Source organism: Mustela nigripes, chromosome 7, assembly GCF_022355385.1.
Source record: "Mustela nigripes isolate SB6536 chromosome 7, MUSNIG.SB6536, whole genome shotgun sequence".
Classification (NCBI taxonomy): Eukaryota; Metazoa; Chordata; class Mammalia; order Carnivora; family Mustelidae; genus Mustela; species Mustela nigripes.
Window position 1 is genome coordinate 49,537,170 of NC_081563.1, and position 17,952 is coordinate 49,555,121.

The 17,952-nt window shown below is 44.9% G+C and overlaps 1 long non-coding RNA gene across 1 annotated transcript; it reads right to left on the bottom strand.

The window, feature by feature from the left end:
• Window positions 1–67: 67 nt before the first annotated feature.
• LOC132022503 (uncharacterized) lies at window positions 68–17,127 on the bottom strand. The gene is made up of 4 exons (XR_009405597.1): window positions 16,905–17,127; window positions 12,762–12,883; window positions 7,613–7,665; window positions 68–168 (listed from the first exon to the last, which is right to left on the bottom strand). It is a non-coding gene; the product is annotated as an uncharacterized LOC132022503 (long non-coding RNA).
• Between the last annotated feature and the right edge of the window lie 825 nt (window positions 17,128–17,952).

Below are 17,952 nucleotides of genomic sequence, written 5' to 3' on the forward strand. Positions count from 1 at the left end.
AGCTTTTAATCCTTTATTGATTTACCACTATGGCCCAAATGTTTCCTTGGCTTTGACCCATATCAACGTTTCTCTTCTTCTTCTTCTTCTTCCTCTTCCTCTTGGTCTTCCTTTTCCTCCTCCAGTGTGTATGTGAAAAGGATTGGCAGAGGGGTTCACTGGCTCTTCCTAGAGATTAGAACGTGCTATTGACATAAAGCTGACAGTTCATAATTAAGGACAATCAGATTTCCAACTGTTACTTCTTTAGCAGCTCTTCTCAAAAGCAATTCTCATGCATTCTTACTCTTACATTATTTAGAGCAGAGATTGAGACCTGGATCCCTGAGACCTGTCTCCTCACCACAAGGTACTTGTTTGTGATGGTTCAGTGAAGGAACAGCCCTTCAGGCAGCCAGCTTGTCTGAAAGACAAGCTCTTTCAGAAAATTTCCATTTGCTATCGGTTAGAATCCTAATTGAAAATGTCTCTTTTATTCAGTGTTTAAATTCTCAGCCCAAAGCACAATTTCTGTTTCTTTGCTTCACATCTTAACCCTGACCCCACCCCTACCTCATGTTAATTAATCTTGTCTGTTAAAATCTGTTTTGGGTGATCTCTCTTGTTCAATTTAATTCTACTATCAGGTGCCAGTTGAGTAAAAGCAAGCAGTCGTACTTGTTAGTTGTATTAATCTCAAATGTTTCATACAGTTCTCTGTGTTCTGTTGTTTCCAAGGTGTTAGAATGAATTCAAAGTCAATTATACTTTTTCTTTTATAAAATAAATGCTTATGTTCAGTTTTCTACTCAATTAGTGGACCTTTTCCTTATTGATTGGTAAAAGTTCTTTCTATATACAAATGTTTCTCCTGTTTTTCATTTGATATATATGTTTGTTAATTTTTTTAATGTGGAAAAGTTTTTATTAAATGATTAGATTATCATTTTTTCCTTTGTTTTCTGGTTTTTGTTTTTGCCTTATGATAGTCTTCTTCTTCCCAAGATAATGAAGTTATCCATTTAACTTTCTTCTAGTGTGTTTGTGGTATATGACATTGGTCAACAAACTATAGCCCTCAGGCTAAATCCAGCCAGCTGCCTATCTTTGTAAATAAAGTTTTATTGGGACACAGCGACATTCATTTGTTTATGTATTGTCCCTTTGCCTGTTTTCATACTACAGTGGCAGTTAAGTAGTTGTGACAGAGATGATATAGCTCACAAAGGCTTAAATATTTATTATCTGACCCTTACAGGAGAAGTTTTGTCAACTTCAGGTACATGGCACTAATATTTATTCTAGTTCTTTGTATTAAATAATCAGTGCTTTTTCACACTGATTTGTCACCCTTATTAGATACAAACACACGCGCGCGCGCACACACACACACACACACACACACATACAGGCTGTTCTGTTCCACTAATCTGCTGCCTATTTCTACAACAGTATCATACTTTTTTTTTAATGTAGTTTAAAAATATGTTTAAAGTGCTGAGAATGAAAATTTTTCCACTATCACTGTCAAAATCTTTTTTTTTTAAAGATTTTATTCATTTATTTGACAGAGAGAGAGATCACAAGTATGCAGAGAGGCAGGCAGAGAGAGAGAGAAGCAGGCTTCCCGATGTGCCTCCTTAATGTCCATCACCCAGGTACCCCAGCCCCAACCCATCCCCTCCAGCAATCCTCAGTTTGTTTCCCAATTACTAGTCTCTTATGATTTGTCTCCCTCTCTGGTTTCATCTTCTTTTATTTTTTCCTCTCTTCCTCTATTATCCTCTGCCTTGTTTCTTAAATTCCACATAAAAGTGAGATCATATGATCATTATTTTTCTCTGATTGACTTGTTTTGCTTAGCATAATACCCTCTAGCTCCATGCACATCATTGCAAATGGCAAGATTTCATTTTTGATGCCTGAGTAATATTCTGTTTCATATATTCACACACACACACACACACACACACACATCTTCTTTATCCATTCATCTGTTGATAGACATCTGGGCTCTTTCCATACTTTGGCTATTGTGGACATGGCTGCTATAAATATTGGGGTGCAGTTGTTTTTAATAATCTATTATTATTATTACAGATAATAACAATCTATTATTATTAGATAATAATTAGATAATTATTATCTAAGAGTGGATAGGACTGCTGGGTCATATGGCAAGTGTACGTTTAATTTTTAAGAAACCACCTCCCTTTCTTCTATTATATTTAAATTTCTTTTTCTTTAACACTATTTTGATTTTCTTTTTTGGGGAAATCAGTTATGATTCTGCTGTATCTCTTTTGACTCTTTCTTACATTTACTATTTTCTCTTTAACCCTTTTTAACTTTTATTTCCACTTCACTATATTTAGTTCCCTCATTCCTATCTTACATTCTGCCACAGAAACACCATTTCTTTGGTGTTTTCTGGGTCTTCTCTAGTTGCTGGCCCCCTGATCTCAGAATTTCTAACTAAGCTTAGCCTTTCATGTATTTCTGTTACTAACAACTTTTGCTCCAGGCTACCTCACTTTAAGGTTCCATTTGGTACTCATTTTGGAAAACCCATTTGGAAAGGTTTATCATTATCTACTAAACTGAAGATAAACACATCATAAGATCCTGGGAACCCTAGATCTTTATATATGAATCTTAATAGGTGATCTTTACATATGAATATATATGTATGTATATATAAAAAAGCCCTTTGTTAGTCATATGTATTAAATATATTCCCCTTCTTTGGCTCCCTTTTTTATTTTTTTAATGTTATTTTTGATTAACAGAACTTTTTATTTTAATGTATTAGTAAATAGATTCCTTATAGTTAGTGCTTTTTATTTTTTTTTATATTTTATTTGTTTATTTGACAGACAGAGATCACAAGTAGTCAGAGAGGCAGGCAGAGAGAGAGGGGGAAGCAGGGAGCCCGATGCGGGACTCGATCCCAGCACCCTGAGATCATGACCTGAACCGAAGGCAGAGGCTTAACCCACTGAGCCACTCAGGTGCCCCTAGTTAGTGCTTTTTAATCTTCTAAGAAGTCTTTCCATATCCTGAGATCATGATTGATTTATTTATAATTTATACTATTTTCTACATTTATACTACTTTATTTTTATTTATTATTATTATTATATATAATATTATAGATATTATGTTACATGTATTATATATTAAGGATAATATATATAATATATAATATTAAATATAGTATATATTTATCCTACATTTACACTATTTTCTAGGAAATTTATTGTTCTGCCTTTCTTTTAAAAGAATAGTTTAACTGAATTTTATTTTTGTTTTTGTGTGAGACAGAAATTAATATTAATCTTTTTCCAAGTCGGTATTCAAATATCCAAGCACTATATGGACTAATCTATTGATAATCTATTCTAATCTATTGATAAATTTGGCCATTCTGAAGTCAATACCACAAAATCTTCATTGCTATAGTTTTATAACAAATCTTGATACTGTTAGTTAATTTCTTCCATATTACCCTTATTTATATAGACATAATATTAACATAATATTTTATATGTTAAATAAATTAATTTCCTATTAGTACATGTTATTTAATAAATAATACATTTATGTAAATACTTACATCCATATTATTTATATCCATTATTTATATATTTATACATATATTTATATGTATGTATATATATTTCCCTCTAGGCACAGCTTTATCTACATATCCACAGCTATGAACATACATTATTTTTATTATTGCTCAGCTCGAAATATTTTATAATACTATTAGGTTCATAGCTATTTGGTATTGTTGTACCTTCCTAGTGATCTAAACCTTTAATTTTATCTTTTTCCAGTGTGAATTTATGTTACTTTTGCCATGTGCCTAGAAGCGCTAGTAACCTGGGATTATATAAATCCAATTTTGGAGGATGAATAATTAAACTTGAGTTGCTGTCCCTCTAAAGGCCTATTTATTTCTGATTCAACCCACTCATAGGGTACAAGCATCCCTGAAGGTCTCAATCTAAAGGAAAGAGGGTCATCAAGCTTCTCTCTTGTTTTGCTCCTGTATTATCAGTTCTGTTCTTCATTGGCTCTCTGTGCATGTTTAAATTTTGTTATCTCATTTGCTTATCTCTTCATGGGTTTCTGTCCTGTTTCCTAAAGACCATCTCTTCTACTCGACTGAAGATACCAAGCGGCTTCCTGAAATTTTCTTTTGGAGCCTGTAGTACATTATTCTAAAGATATATTTGGCCTCTGAATCCTCCGCCTATTTTCTTTCGCTTGTTTCTGTCATTTATTTACAGGTTCTATATTAAATTCTTTCCTCTTTAATCATAATTCTCATCACCATACTATAGATCACATTTATGGAGTGCTACTGTGTACTGTCCTAAAGCACTTCTCATGTATTGACTCATGTAATCCTCAAAACAACAATGAAGAAAGAATTATTAACTTCATTTTATAGATGTGAATCCTGAGACACCAAAGTTAGGTAACTTGCCCAAGGTCACAGAACTATAATTGGTGGAGTCAGGATTTGAACCCAGACAGTCTGGCTCCATAGTACTGATGCTATACTGCCTCTCAGTCATATTTAAATCATTTTTAAATGGTAAAACCTACTTAAACTCAGTATTCTGACAACAGATAAGGTGTGTAGATTTCCCCGGGCTCCATTTCTATTTGCGTGAAGGTCAAACTCCATTCTCAGTTCCACAGCTGAAGGGCAGGTTGGAGTACGTAACATTCAGCCCAGTCCCGATTCCAGTGGGTGTTCATCCATTTAAACCCTGCACCTGAGACTCTGAACGGATTTGATTCTTGAAAAGCTACGGTTCTCCCTGGTTCCAACAGAACTCTTTCTCTCATGCCAACTTCAATAGCTTTTTACCTCTAGGGATTTCTCTCCCAGGATGTAGGTACTAAGGCCAGCCCCGACCCCAGGGTTTCTCAACATACATGCGCACGCATGCACACAACACACACACACACGCCATCTCACTACTTACTGCCTAATTAACTCTTGAGGACTTGTGGTCTTTAGACGCACAGAGATGACAAGAAAAGAGGAGGAGAATCAACCTTGGTTATCTTACAGGACCCCACAGCAGAATGGTGGTTGGGTCTTTGAATCAAGAGGTAAACAGTGTTGAGGTCTGAAGAGTCTTGTGTTTTTCATGTATGTTCACTTTCATGATCTGAATGAGGGGAAGGGATGTCTTAACCTTTATTTGTCTATGTTGAGGATTCCTCTAAAATTTTGGTTTATGCTGTCCATTAGACTTAGTTTTGGGGGGTGGTTTTAAGTTTCCCCACACCACTCCCTGCCCTGATTTCATACATATTTTATTTAAAATAAGTGAGAGATTGGAGCACCTGGGAGGCACAGTTGGTTAAGCATCTAACTCTTAATTTCAGCTCAGGTAGTGATCTCAGGTCCTGGGATTAAGCCCCACATCAGCCTCTGAGCTCTGCATGGAGTCTGCTTCTCTCTCTCCTTCTGTTCCTCCCCCCACTCATGCTTTCTCTCTTTCTCTCAAAAAATAAATAAAATCTTTAAAAAAAAAAAAAAGTCAGAGATTGGGTCACCTAGGTGGCTCAGTTGGTTAAGCATCATCCTTCGGCTCAGGTCATGATCCCAAAGCCCCAGGATCAGGCCCTGAACTGGACTCCCTACTCAGTGGGGAGTCCGATTCTCCCTCTGTCCCTCACCCTGCTCTTGTGTTTTTTCTCTCTCTCTCTCTCAAATAATTAGATCTTGAAAGAAAGAAAAAAAGAAAATGAGAGATGCTGTACTAACAGCTGTTAATCAAGAATTCTTCTCAGCTGGGGTTCCTGGGTGGCTCAGTGGGTTAAAGCCCCTGCCTTTGGCTCAGGTCATGATCCCAGGGTCTTGGGATTGAGCCCTGCATAGGGCTCTCTGCTTAGCAGGGAGCCTGCTTCCCTTCCTCTCCCTTTCTGCCCACCTCTCTGCCTACTTGTGATCTTTGCCTGTCAAATAAATAAATAAAATCTTTAAAAAAAAAAAGAAAGAAAGAAAGAAAGAAAGAATTCTTCTCAGCTAATGAGACTCCTGGGTAGCTCAGTCAGTTAGGTAGCTGCCTTCGGCTCAGGTCATGATCCCAAAGTCCTGGGATCAAGCCCTGCATTGGGCTCCTTGCTCAGCGGGAAGACTGCTTCTTTCTTTGCCTCTGTCTGCTTGTGCTCTCTCTCTCTGACAAATAAATAAATAAAATTTTAAAAAAAAAAGAATTATTCTCAGATATTATTTTTAAAGCTTACCAAACAGATTAGATCAGATTAATGATCAAAGAAATTCATAAAGGTATTCATATTCATAAAGTGCCATATTAAATTCAAAACCTGATCACAGCTTCATCAGTGGCCTTTGTGTTTCTACAGATACTTTTCACCCACTTACCACCTCCCAAATGCTCAACACATAAAAGTAACCAATCAAGCTTTTTTTGTAAGGACAACCTCCTTTCTTGGATATGACTAGGAAGCAACCACTGTTTTCCTACCCAACTAGTACCACTCTCCTCTTCTTCCTGAGTAACGCAACTCTAATCTTATTTGGAGTAACTACAGTTTTGATCACTATTTAAAATTCTGGCTACATGACATTATTTTAGCTAAGGAAATGTGAGTAGAAGTTGTTGGGGGGGGGCGGCAACAATGCACAGAAAAATTCTTTCTAGAGGGGCAGGCAGCTGGGGATTGCTCCCTACTTCCTCCTGCTTCCTGCCTGAACACACACATGATGGCTGGATCTTCAGCAGCTGTGTTAGACCATGAGCAGCCTAGAGATGCTGACACAAGGCAGATGGACAGAGTAACTGGTATGGGTCCCTCATGCCAGTTTGGGGCTTCATACTTCTGGACATCTCTTGTACAACAAAAATAATAATACAACATATTTTGTTTAAACCACAGTTACTTACAGTCTTTTACTAACAGTCCAATACAATTTCTAGCTGAGATTTTTCTCTAGATAATAAAATTAATAAAAAGTGAATGCTTCTTTAGTGCCTAAGATGTGCTGAGCGATGAGTGATATTTTATGTGATTTTACACACTCAGCCACATCCTAACTGGGTCTAACGTTGCAGCCCAAACACCAACAATGGCCCCAGGATGGGGTGCCTGGGTGGCTCAGCTGGTTAAGTGTCCGCCTTCGGCTGAGGTCATGATCCCAGGATCCTAGGATCCAGCTGCGCATCGGGCTGCCTGCTCCGGGGAAAGCCTGCTTCTCTCTCTCCTACTCCCTCTACTTCCTGCTTTTGCTGTCTCTCTCTCTCTCTTGCTCTCTCTCTCTCTCTCGCTTTCTGTCAAATAAATAAATAAAATATTTTTAAAAGTAAATAAATAAATAATGGCCCCAGAAAACACACGGGGCACAGCATCTGAGCAGCGGCAGTGCCTGCGGTTAAAGCTAGGTAGTCTCCAGGCTGCTGGGCGTCTTTCACAGCATTCTCTGACTTTTCTAAGCCTCAGATCATAAATGCCACCCAAACCCCAAACTACACAGACTGAGCAGCCATCCTGGGCGGGGACTGGGCAGCAGCTGTCGCATCCAGGTGCTGGGCCTCCCACCACCATGGGGCCTGCCAGCTGGAGTTCCACATTCACATACCATTCGGGAATCTTGCAGTGTAAGTCATCCTTTGGCAAAATCCCGTTTTTCTCCTGAGTAAAACAGGAGCAGAGCGGTTGTCAAAATTACTGATTAGCGATCCCTCAGCATTTTTATCACTAAGTGGTCAGGCACATTAACACATATGCAGGCCATTCCCAGTTTTTCTGTTTGCAGCTGTGTTAGCCTTCACAGGTGAGCCCCAAGTAATAATCAGATTCACTTCTAAGAATTTGCCCAGATTCAATGGAACATTTATATATATTCTTATAAGGTGTTTTCTAGCCCTTTATCACTCAACTTCAAACCTTTTGTCTATATTGAACATTCCTCTGAAATTCTCACTCAACTTCAAATTAAAAATGTTACTATTGTTGATACAAAAGTTGGGTATTCATCCTTTCTGATGGAGGCATAAAACTCCATAGTGTATATGGACCACATCTTCCTTATCCATTCGTCCGTTGAAGGGCATCTTGGAAGAGATTATATTGAGTGAAATAAGTCAGGCAGAGAGAGTCAATTATCATATGGCTTCACTTATTCGTGGAGCATAACAAATAACATGGAGGACATAGGGAGGTGGAGAGGAGAAGGGAGTTGAGGGAAATTGGAAGGGGAGATGAACCATGAGAGACTATGGACTCTAAAAAACAACCTGAGGGTTTTGAAGGGGTGGGGGGTGGGAGGTTGGGGGAACCAGGTGGTGGGTGTTATGGAGGGCATGGATTGCATGGAGCAATGCGTGTGGTGAATAAACAATGAATTCTGTTACGTTGAAAAGAAATAAATAATAAATAAATAGAGAAAACTTAAAAAAAAATGTTACTATTAGGCTTATAGGATGGTGCTACTTTTCTGCTTTTCTTTCTCACCCGAAATCTGTTCAGACTGAGAGCATCTGACTGAAAAGTCAGAGTCAGTGATACACCGATTTCAACACATGGGAAAAACACTGAAAATTTTACCAGACCTCAAACACACATGAGCCAATATTGCATGAGGACCCCCTTTTGAACGCATGTGTTGCTGGTCTGTCTCTGAGTTTGAGAAGCCTGAAGAGATGGGCCAGGTATCAGGAACAAAGGACCGTTCCTATGGCAATCTAGATAATTCCCTCCCTTCAAAGCATGATTTGATAGTGAATAGGAAGACTCCTCTAGCAGCAAATCCCGTGTCACCCCGCCCATGACCTATTGCTAATGTCTGAAATCCTACCACAGATTTTTTTTTCAGTTCTTACATTTAGGGGATACAGATGCTACTGGGAAAGACAGCAACATATGGTTTTCTTCAGTAGGTAGAATTACCCAGTTTATCACTGCCTAAGAGCTACCAGCGCGTGTATAAATCAGGACACCAAAAAAGGAGTGTGGTTGGGGGGGAGGGATTGCAGGGGTTGGTGAGGGCATGAGGGGCACCAAGAGACATGCTGACCAGTGGGGGAGCTCAGAGGCTTAGGGGCAGGAGAGGAGGGGCCCAGGAGGGGCCCCAGGAGGGGTGAGTTCCTTGGAGAGGTGGGGGCTCACAGAGAGGTGAGGCACAGAGCAGGGGTCCAGTGAGGGAGCCTCAGAGAGGAAAACTGGACACAGAGTCTTCAGCACCCAGCCTTGGCCCAGGTGGGGCACCTGGTAGATCTGATCACTGAGTGAGGGGGGGCAGCAGCATGTGGGCCCTGGGTCCCAGAGGGAGAGGGGGTTGAATGAGGGAAGAAGAGGAAGAAGACAGAATAGTCCATTGTCTCCCACTTCACAGTCACCCTCCTCTGTGAGCCTAGCCCTGACACATGGTGGATGCTTTCCCAGTCAGCCCCAAACCCCGCCTCACTGCTCCCCTTGCCAAGGTCAGTCTCCAAAAACTGGTTGTCCAATCACATGGGGATGAGTCAGGGCCCTGCCAGGCTGCGTAGGGCGTGGGTGTGGGCGGGAGCCGGCAAGACTTGCACAACCCTGGCTGCTGAGGTCACTGGAGGGAGCCCAGCTGCCTCATGAAGCCGCAGAGGGACCCCTCCAAAGACTTCAAGAGGAGGGGTGCCGGGCAGCTGGATTTCTGGCTTCCCATCTGGCTTGGCCCTCTGAAGTGCTCTGTCACTTCCTGGACCAGAGTATTAGCAGGGATAATGAGTCCCTTCCTGTCTGCCCCTGCGGATAAGGGGAGGTCCTAGGAAATGTTAGAACCAACACCCCTGACATCCCCAAGCTTGACCTTCTATTCCAGTATCGCTCTGGGCATTCCTGGGTTGTAAAGTGGGATCGTGGCATCCGGGAAGCTTCCAGAACCTCTGGCAGCATGGAACATTCCACCTTTCCCAGGACAACTGGCCTGGGGGATTCCTGGCCAGTTTGAGTCTGATGAGAGGCGGTTAAGGGATGCCAAGTCTCCAAGCCAGGTCAGCTCAGTCTTGGAGACGTCAGAGCCAGCCTGAACTTGTGCCAAGTTTCGGATCCATCCACCTCAGTCCTCCAAAACCATCTGCTGATGCAGGAAGACAAGCTGATAGGAATAAAGGCAGATATCACCAGAGATGGTACAGAAAACACCAAGTTAGAGATAGAGAAACCTATCCCTTCTCATACCTAGAGCTTGTCCCATTTGAGCTGAAGGCAACTAAGAAACTCCAGGGCAGCGATCCCCAAAGTATATGCCTCTAATGGGGGGAGGGAACAGAAGAAGGAGGGGAGATTTTTTTAATCCCCCCAGCTGTCACCACACCCACCTGCAGAAATTCTGAATCATCTTCTGATAAGAAGGGCTGCAGTATTGACAGCCAAAAAGATTCAGTAACTTTACTAAGCACCTCCTTGTTCTGGCGTCATGTGTAGATTTCCTCAAGGTGCTGGGACACACACGGTTAAAGAACCTTTGCTCCCCAGTGGGTCATCACTCTGGACCTGTCTGAGCATGACTATTTATTTACTCACGAGACAGTCCTTTAGGAGTGTCTGAACCAGCCTAACTTCACCCTTAAGGTGGGATGCTACTGAGGAAGTAACCCGCTGGCCCAGCCTGATCCCAGATGCTCATCCAGGCAGGTGAGGCTGGGTCTCACGGTCACAGGCAGCCTCCAGCTCTGGTGGGACCAAGTAGCAAACAAAGCAGGGGTTAGGCCCACAGGTGGAAAGAGTGCAGGCAGTTTCAACCATGCAGCATTTGGGAGTCTGGCCAATTAGGTTTCTGCAGCCAGGAATCTGCAACTGAGCTCTGGAATTTAGGAGAATTCTCCAGTCTGTGGGCTGGGCAACAAGCGAGTATAGGCAGAGAGGCAGGGGTCTTAGGAGGCGACCAGGAAGGGAACCCAGGAACAGAGGCCAAAGGGAAAACAAATTGGGTTCAATCTGGAATGTTGGGAGTTGGCTCTGGATGACCTTGCCTTGGATCAGACAGAGGGAGGGAAGGGGAATGAACAGCACAGAGTCATGGGAGAATATGGGCCGGATGGAGGGAGCACTGTGAGCCTGCCATAGAGGGCAGCCATGAACTCTGTGGAGGAAACCTGGGAGCTGGAAGTAAGGGTCAAGTCACTGAGCAGCAAAGGAGTCTGTCCTCTGACTCGTTAGGGTGCACAGCCAGGGTCCTCTCCAGCCCGCATGGGGTCATTGTATGAATGGAAAACAGCACCCCCGGCAGGCAGACCAATTGAGTAGATGCACCAGAGACTCTCAGGCGGCACCTCTGTACAAAGAGAAAGACGGCACATCCTTCTGCAGAAGCAGCCCACGCCAAGACACACGACTTGCGAACAGAGCAGGAGCTGAGTTGCAGCACCCCCTTAGTCTCTTGGTCAGCTTCTGCATGCAGTCTGCAAACTGGACGTCTGTATCTAGATGCTCTGGGAACTGCTCAGAGAGGTGGCGTGTGAACCCTCCTGTTCTCCGTGGTGGCTGTGGGCAAGCCTGGACCTCCCAGCAAGAAACAGCAACCTTAGGTGGGCTTAACTCCGCGGTGGGAGGAAGGGGTTTTGAAGTAAACGGGAGATCGTGCCTTTGAAAACCCCACCCACGCCTCAGCTTCCTCCCCGTTGTGTAGTCCTTAATCGATTTCCTGTTCACACATGTCGGAACTTCCAAGAAACCGTGCTAGTGACACTCTCTCCCCACCCAGTGGCCACCGAGCCACAGCTGGAGAGAGACTGACAAGATAGGCAGACTCAGCCATGAGCTTCTGGCGTGAATCCTGACCTGCAGGTTATAGTAATTACCAGTAACAACTAACATTTATGGAGCACACTGCAATTTATCAAATGTCTTCACACAGCATCTCATTTCCTCCCTATGAGGCAGGGATGACTGGTAGGGCTCTCACAAATGAAAAGACAGACTCCAAGATGTCTGACCTGGCTGGGGCAGGGGGCGGGGAGGGTGTGGAGCAGCAGGGTAATCGGGAATATGCCCCTCTGGAGTCAGACTGCCTGGGTTCCCATCCCAGCCCTGCCATGCCCTGGCTGTGTGACACAGAGCAACTTGCTTCACCTTTCTGTGTCTCTGTTTCTGCAAGCATGAGGTGGGGGTGTCTGCAGCTGCTTCACGGACCAGGGGGTTGTGGCAATTAAAATGTTTAGAACACTGCCTGACATGTGACAGATGATCCCAGCAGAGAGGGTCTACTTTCCTAGCCAACTCTGGAAAATCAGATCCACCACTATGTCCAAAATCTCACACCTTTCGGCAGCCCATTTGAGGTCCAATTGAGTTTGGGTCTGATCGCTGTGTCACATGTGGGAAATTTAACCACCTGTGGAGCATGACTTGGCCCGTATGTATCCTGTCACAGTGGGCTGAGCACTCAGGGAAGGTGGCCACAGTGCTGGTGACAGGATAAGTGAAGCAGATGGACTGGGTCTGGGCTGGGCTGGCCAGTGTGTGCTCCCCAAGAAGGACCCTCTAGCCGAAGGGGCTCAAGGGGGAGTACCGACTCAATACAGCCCCTTCCGCTTTTCAACAGCATCCTCTCAGTTTTCCACAGAAGCCCCAAATACTGACTTCTAATGTGCAATGTCTTGGTTTTCAATTTTAGCAACTGTTTTGAATTTCCTAAAACACTGCATGGGCCAGACCAGAGCCAGCCGCAGGCCCCCAGCCTGAGCTACTTCTCCAGGCTGCCCTCCCTGACTGCCACGCTCTGGAGCCTTCAGTGCCTGCTGACCACATACCTCTTCCCAGACCAGTTCTTGCCTGTCCTCGATGGACACTGGTTGGTCTCCTGGTTGCTGGTTGCTCTCCTTGAGGTCTGTAGGTAGAAAAATGCCGGTCACGGAAGCAGTGGGTGTTCCACCTGGAGCGCAGCAGAGGGAAGGTGCCGTAAGTAATTAATTACTCAATTACCATGGAGCATGAAAAAGACAGTGCTATGTAAACAAGATAAACCGAGTCACACTTCTGCATGGGAAGGCGCAGTGAAAAGTGTTAAGGAAGTGTGTCACACACATGTAAGATACCATGAGCTTCTATGGAAGACAGTTCGGCAGCTCCTAACTGTGTGATAGTTGCACAACCTTACACTCATACGAAAAACCACTGAATTATACATTATAAATAGATTAAAAAGAAAAAAAAGAAAGATACCATGTGCTTACTGGAATTTGTTAGTAGTACTTGACTCGGGGGGAGAGCTTGACACCACAGGAAAACCCCTTCTGAAAGTTAGGAACCTCAAGATCATCTCCCCCAACCTCTCATAGTAAGATGGGGAAACTGAGAGGAACATGCTTACAATTCCAGAGCTGGTGCCCAGCCTTCCCACACCGACGTGGATCTCCCCGCATACCCACTAAAGCCACTCTCCCGGCCGTGATTGGCCATCCTCGCTTTCCAGGGCCAGGCATTTCGTTCCCCGGGGTACATCCCCGTGCGTGTCCCCAGGCACGCTCACTAGGATCACGTCTGCACTGCAGCCTCGGGAAGGTGCGGACATAGAACTCACATTCGTAAGGCCCCTTGTTTGTTACCCAGGGGCCTCAGTGTGTCCCTTTTTCTGAAAAAGGCACGTGGGCATGGAAGAGAGGACCCAGCCCGGGGTCAGGCAGACCTCCTACAAATACCACATATGAGCCAGGTGACCTTGTGTGGGGGGCGTCTGGCATACTTCCTCTCTCCAGGGCTGCATCGGGACTCGCTCCCACTTGGTATGGGTGTAATCATTAGGAGGTTTCCCTACCCCTCAGCTACAGACATGTTGCTGAGTGACTGCAACACTGAGCCCCTGACTCTGGCCCAGGAATGCTTTTTGGCTAATAAATAACATCTTGAGAAATGACACAAGGTCCCTGAACCCACCAAAGGGAGAGTTACACGCGTGCGCACACACACACGCACACACACATACACATGCATATGTACCACCGAGTGGCTGCGGGCACAGGGCTGCTGAGGAGGTGGCCCTCGGTAACCCAACCCTGGAAGCTAAAAGCCAGTCTTCAGGTCACCCAGGTCCTCCCGGCACCAGGGGCCAGCAAATGCCCTGGCTGAAGCTGGTGGGCCCTGTGCTCATCTGGTCGCTGGCACCGAGACGCCTTCTCCCTGACTTCTGAATCCATTTGGCAGTCCTGGTGCACGTTGAGACCAGACTGCTTTAGCAGTGAACTACAGAGACAATGATTTCAGCAAGACTGAGGCAACAGGATGAGAGCTGAATGGCGCCTGTACTCCTATGCGGGTCAGTGAACACAAGCTACTCGTGCCTACACTTGAGGGGATCTGCATTCAGGGCAACAAGGATTTGCCAGAGAGGAACAGCCAGGGACTGAAGAAGAGCAACATTTGCGAATCTATACAGGCAGTTATGGAACAGGCAAAAGAAATCAGGGACTTATTATCAACTCCATCTTTTGGGTCCTAATTAAGACAATCGCCTAGGTTTCTCGGCTACTGTCCTCTCCATCTATAAGGGGGTAAACTGTCTGGTAATGAACAGCTAATAACTGTTTTCAATACGCCAGGTGCTGTATTGAGCAGGGAATCAATACCGCCCACCCACAAATGCACGTGTGCGGACACACATGGGGCGCCCAGACCCGGGAAGAGAAAACAGTGAGAAAGAAACCAGGAAGGAGGTGATTCTTCCTGAGAGGTAGCTGGAGCAGTAAAAGGGATGGGTCACAGAAGCCAAGGGGAGAGACAGAAGAGGGAGCAGCTGGCCGGCATGTCACACGTGGCCAAGAGGTTAAATTGGATGAGGACTAAAAAAAGGCGCTGGGACTGAGCAGTGAGAAGGTCACGAGGGACCAAGAGGACAGTTCCTTGCTCTGTAGACTGGACCACAGACGGGAGGGAAGGGGTGGAGGCAGTGGGGACAGATTGGTGCATTCAGGAAATTTGCAAAAGGAAAGACAGAAAAGAGTGATGGGTCCGGTGGGCTCTGTAGTTCGTAGGGAGGGATGAGGAGCACAGCGGCGGAGGGGAGCTCCGAGGAACGAGGCCTGACCAGTAGAACAAACGTTTGACAGAGGAGACGGCCAGGCAACGAGGATGGGGAGACAGCTTAGAGCTAAACTCCAGTTTTCCCTTGGAGCGGCAGCTGAGGGGGATGTGGGCCATCCGCCTGAAGGAGTCTGAGAAGTGGGCTTCCGTCCTTTCCCCCGAGGAAGCGCTATTGTGGCTATTGCCCCAGTTGCAGAATCCCGACACATATTCCTGTCCACCCACTTCCCCACACACACAAGCAAGCTCACATGTTTCCTCACTCCATGTGCCCAGGGACAGTCCCTTCTCTGGGCCTCATTTTTCTGTCTGAAGCTCCTGACAGTCATGGGGCTGCCTTGGGGGTCATCTGGGGAGGGGAGGTGGGCCACGCAGATGGCAGGGAGTGGGGAGGTGTGGAGGGCGGTAACTCAGGGCTTGGGCATGCAAGATCAAGGCTTAGGGATTCCACAATCAAAGCCCAGCCTCCCTTCAAGGGCTGGGATCTCCCCAATTGATGGGCAATTCCCGTTCTGCCTGTTCTCCAATAATGCTTCCGTTTCCAGTCCAAAGATGAACTCAAAGAAGCTTGTATCCAAAAGAAGGATTAAAAAAAAAAAAAAAAGAGTGAATCGGATGGGAGAGGTCTCGGCTGCCAGCATGTACGCAATGCCGCCTGTTCTTGAGTGCTTTCATAATCCACGGTGAGTCACAGCTGCCCGCAGAGCTGGATCCTAAGTCTGCCTGGAGGAAGGTAAGGCGTGCTCCTTAACCATCTGCGGCCATAGCCTCGCCCGGGAAGAACGCAGCCCCTGGGCAGGCAGCAACTCCAGATGAGGCCGGAACAGTGGGAGAGATCCCCTGATTGGCAAAATTCCTCTCTGAGACAACAACAAAGTCCTTTTGTTCCATCCCATGAACATCTCTGGGAGGGATAACACGTGGAATCCCAGCATTTTAAAGCTGAGAGGAACTTTAGACTCGTCCAGTCAAATCTCCTGGCCTCAGATGAGAACATGGAGGCCCTGTGTCCAGTGGGAGATTAGCAACCACGCAAGGTCACACCATGAGCTAGTAGTGGAGTAGGGACTTGAACTTGGGTTTCCTGACAGTAAGCCCATGATGTATAGTAGGGCTGATGATGATCTATTTAGAATATTGTCCCCATTGGGGCACCTGGGTGGCTCAGTCAGCTGGGCGTCCAGCTCTTGGTTTTGGCTCAGTTCACAGTCTCAGGATTGTGGGATTGAGCCCTGCATCAGGCTCCCTACTCAGTGTGGAATCTGCTTGAGATTCTCTCTCTCCCTCTCCCTCTCCCCCTCCCCCCATGCACACTTGTGCTCTCTCTCTCTCTCAAATAAATAAATAAATCTTCATTAAAAAAAAAATTGTTCCATGTCCACTGATAGACAAGTGGTAAAGAACATGTGATGTATCTATATGCAATGGAATATTATTCAGCCACAAAAAAACGAAATCTTGCCATTCGCAACAATGTCGATGGATCTAGAGAGTATAATGCTAGGCAAAACAAGTCAGTCAGAGAAAGATAAATACTGTATGATTTCACTCATATATGGAATTTAAGAAACAAAGCAAAGCAGGGGAAGGAGACAAACTGCAAAACAGGCTGTTTATAAGAGAGAATAAACAGATGGTTACCAGAGAGGCAGTGGGTGGGGGATGGGTGACATAGGTGAAGGGGATGAAGAGCGTTCTTATCCTGACCAGCACTGAGTAATGTACAGAATTGCTGAAACACTCTATTGCACATCTAAAACAAATAAAACACTGTCTGTTAACTGTACAGGAATTAAAAAATTTTTTAATTAAAAAAAATATTACCCCCTGTATTTCATCAGGAGACCAAGTGGTTCCCCCACTTCAATATGACCTACCTCCACCTGCTCTCCTTACACAGTCTTAGCCAGAGTGATCCCAAAGAAGCTTCGCTTAAGCTCCCAAGTTCTCAAAATTCCCGTAGTTGGAGTTCTTGAGAAAACAGTATCTGGATGCCGGTGGAATCTCCAGGTCTGGAGCCTGTTCGTCTGGATGTGGTTCTATCTCGGACACTTCCCAGTGTCTTTAGGCGTTACGCATGTTATCTGACTTACTTGAATCTCAGTTGTGTCCTCTGTGAAATGGGATAAAAACATAAGGATTATTGTGAAATCCCTGAAATAATTTCTGAAAAGTGCTTCACACGTGCCTGGCACAGAGCAAACGCTCACCAAAAGGAAGCCACTGTTTAAACAGGAGACACTCCCCTGCCTCCACACAGAATGGGGACTTCCTGCTGGGGGCACCCATGGAATGTTACCTGCAGGCTGACCCTCAGATCCTCGAAATCCTCATGATAATCTGTGTCCAGAGCCTTCTGGGAACACCTCAAACTCCACCAGCAAAATGGGCACTGGGTGACCTGAATCCTTTCTAGGTCCTGGCCCTGTAGTTGCTGGTGTCCAGGTATAAGAACATTGGAATTGCCACATCCTACCTGATATTTTCTCTGGCAGTGGCAGCAATTGTCTGAAGGAAAGCCGGCTGTCTTATTGGCTTCCTCCACAAAATGTTACAATGCCACCCCACCACAACATCTGTCCTGGTCTCACTTAAGAAGCAACCAATTCTGTCATCCAAGAGTTATCTAACAAGCAAATGCCAGAAAATCTTTTCTTTTTTATAATTGTTTTATTTGAGTATATTTATTTGTTTTTTAAAGATTTTATTTATTTTACCGAGAGAGAGACAGCGAGAGAGGGAACACAAGCAGGAGGAGTGGGAGAGGGAGAAGCAAGCTCCCCGTTGAGCAGAGAGCCCAGTGTAGGGCTGGATCTCAAGACCCTGAGAACCGAGGGCAGACATTTAACGACTGAGCCACCGAGACACCCCTATTTGAGCATATTTAAAGTATATATTCTTCTATCACTTCTCAGCCTTTGAGTT